Source organism: Myotis brandtii, unplaced genomic scaffold (genome assembly GCF_000412655.1).
Source record: "Myotis brandtii unplaced genomic scaffold, ASM41265v1 scaffold609, whole genome shotgun sequence".
In the NCBI taxonomy this organism is placed as follows: Eukaryota; Metazoa; Chordata; class Mammalia; order Chiroptera; family Vespertilionidae; genus Myotis; species Myotis brandtii.
In genome coordinates this window covers 868,591-871,975 of record NW_005370315.1, presented here as the reverse complement: position 1 = coordinate 871,975, position 3,385 = coordinate 868,591, and positions in this window count along the sequence as shown.

Sequence of the window (3,385 nt, the reverse complement as noted above, 5' to 3'; positions counted from 1 at the left end):
TTTTTTTCTTATTTTTCATTTCTTTTCTCTCTTTTATCTTCTTCTCTTCTTTCTTCCTTATCCCCTAATTCTCTTAATTCGGGTGGTCACCTTTATTTGGGATTATTAATATCGTGAATATACTTGTGTTCAGTGCCTGGTACGTTGTGCCTTGTTGTGTTGTATTTTGTGCCTTTAAATCAACGCAGCAGATCCAAGCAACAGCAGCCCCCTGATCACCGCAGCCTCCTGATCACCACACCCTCTGTCTGAGGAACAGCAGCTGTACGTGAAGCCTCCCCCCACCAGCCAGAAGAGCCACCACAGCTGCGAACAGCACCCACCAGAGGAGCTGCTGCCAACTGGCAAACAGCTGCTACCGCAACCGTCCGAGCAGCAACCACAACCCAAGGAGCCCCTGCCACCCAGGGAGCAGCCACTGAACGACTCAACATCTACATATGTCAGAGAGATCAAACATGGGTAGATGAAGAAACCCCCAAAGGAAAGAGAAGGAGGACTCGCCAGAAAAGCAGCTAAGTGATACAGAGGCATGCAACATGACAGAAAAAGAATTCAGAATAAGGGTCCTAGAGTACATGCACCGGTCGGAGGAAAAAATCAATGCCATATGCAAGAAGCTAGAAGAATCAGATGAAAAATTCAATACCATATGCAAGAAGCTGGAAGAAACAGATGAAAAAATCAACAGCTTATGCAAGAAGCAAGAAGAAACAGATGAAAAAATCAATAACTTATGCAAGACCCAAGAAGAAATGAAGAGCGATATAGCTGCAATAAAAAACACCATTGAAAGCATCAACAGTAGACTAGGAGAAGCGGAGGACCGAATTAGTGAATTAGAAGACAAGGAAGCAAAACACACCCAAACTGTACTGCAATTGGAGAAAAAAATTAAAAGACAGGAGGAGAGCCTAAGGGAGCTTTGGGACAACATGAAACGAAACAACATACGAATAATAGGGGTGCCAGAACAACAGAAAGATGAACATGGATTAGAAAACCTATTCGAAGAAATAATATCAGAAAACTTCCCTGAGGTGGGGAAGAAAAAAGTCACACAAGCCCAGAGAGTCCCAAACAAGGTGAATCCGAAAAGACCCACACCAAGACACATCATAATTAGATAACATGCCTAAGTTTAACCCAGGTTCCTCATTCCAGACCCGAGGGCTCTAGATAATGTGTTTCTGTCAATTCAGTGATCCTGAGACCCAAAACTATAATTAACATGCTGCTTCTGCTGTAATAAATTGCTTTTTTGCAATCCAGGTTCCTCATTCAAAACCTTGAGATGTAACCAATACCTTTGTGATCTTTGCCTATATACTGGCTTTGCACATGCTGCTTCTGCTTCTGTAAATTGCTTTTTTGCAATCCAGGTTCCTCATTCAAAACCTTGAGATGTAACCAATACCTTTGTGATCTTTGCCTATATAAGTCTGGCTTTGCCACCATCTTGTCACTATGAGATTTGGGAAAGCAAAATGGCCCCTCATAGTCCCGGATTGCAATAAATGTGACTCTTTAATTCGACTTCTTGAGGTGTCCTTCTGTGATTCGCGGGGTACGTTACAACAATATATGTAGCTGATACTAAGACTCTGAAAATTAAATAATTAGTTTGCAAGTAATTTAAAACTTTTATTTAAATAATGACCAATTTACAAGGGCTGTAACTACATTGTTGAAATACCTAAGCTGGTGATATATAACAACTGAATGCAATGAGTGAACCTTAAGTAGATCCTGATTAAACTTAAAACACTCTTGGCTGTTTAACCTCAAGGCAGTCAATAGGATGAAGGAAGTTATATCCGAAGTATGTGACTATCTCAACTTTTGTTGTTCTTCTCTTGTGACTCTGAGTCTGAATTCTCCAAAGAACTAATTTCGAGGGAGGACTGGATTGCAGAAGAGTGGGGACAACATTCACTCAAAGATCTCAATATTTTATTGATGCCATACTCAGCAGTGAGGAATTATATACATTTTGGGAAATCTCTATAATTTTTGACTTGTAAGACCTATCTGCATTTTATGTGTGTGTGATTTGAGGGTGTTATCAATGTTAAAAAAATACTTACATTAACACTATTATGCCCATTTTACAGGTGATACTGAAGCATGGTAGCAATCACCTCGGGTAAAAACTGCTGTTTAATTTTTAACCCTGCTGTTCTGGCTTCTGTACTTATTTGCTTGCTAAAATAATAGAGAAGTTATTTTGATTTTCTGAACTTATATAAATCATCCCATTCAATTGAATACCCCATTGATTGTGGTTTTACTGGTCTTTCAAAACACTTTCCTCCGCACCTGGAGACCAGGACAGCACAATTGCTTTAATTGCTTCCGTGGCTCCAGAAAATGTGTTTCCATTGACTCAGTGGCCCCAAGTCCTGAAACTATAATTAATCTTTGTACATAACTAACTTGCTTATTTTAGCTTCTGTAACAAACTGCTTTTGCAAACCAGGTTCCTCATTCCAAACCTCAAGATGTAATCAATACCTTTGTGATATTTGCCTTTATAAGCCTGATGTTATGGCCAGTTGGGGCTTCGAGATTTGGAGAGCATTTGCCCCCTCGTAGCCGCTGGCTCTGAAATAAATGTGGCTCCTTAATTCGACTTCTTGAGGCGTCCTTGTGTGATGCGAGGGGTACAATACAACAACACAACTGAGGCTTAGAGGGGTTAATCAATTTGCTTAAAGTCACATAACTAATAAGTGGCAGAGCATTTCAATTTAAATCCAGGCAGTTTAGCTCCACAGGTGGTCTTAAACATTAAATAACACACATTTCAAAGGAGTATGTCTAAAGCACAAAAAGCAGAGGTAAGATATAAAAAAACAAAATGAGCTCTCTAAGGTGATGGAATTTGATACATTCTCTTTTTTTTTTCATCAAAACATTATTTCGCCATAGTTGTTTCAGACCATACATGCAGGTACAAAATAAAACTGTTGATGGTCAAAACTATCCCATTCGCTTCCCTTATCTCTGTGTTCTCCAGTCTTCTTGGAGTGGCTTCACTCACTTCTTGGTTTCAGTTCATGTCCTCACCCCTGTTGTCTCTCTCCCTGTTTTTCTTCCCAGCAGGGATCCCCTTTCCCCGGAGTCCTCCACGTTCTCCTGGCCACACTCAGCCTCCCAGCCTAGCTCGCCGGAGCTTTTTACTTCGCTTGCCTCCCCCTCCCCTTGGAAACTCCCCCCTCGGGAGATCCGGACCGAAACGCGGGAGTTGGGGAACGGGCCAGGAAAGCTGCCTCCACAGTGTTTACCAGGCCGCCAACGCGTCCCCGAGCCCTGCCCCCAGCTCCGCAAAGCTTCCTGGAAATGTCCGCGTTATCACTTCCCCCCTGCGGCTGGGGGCTGGGAG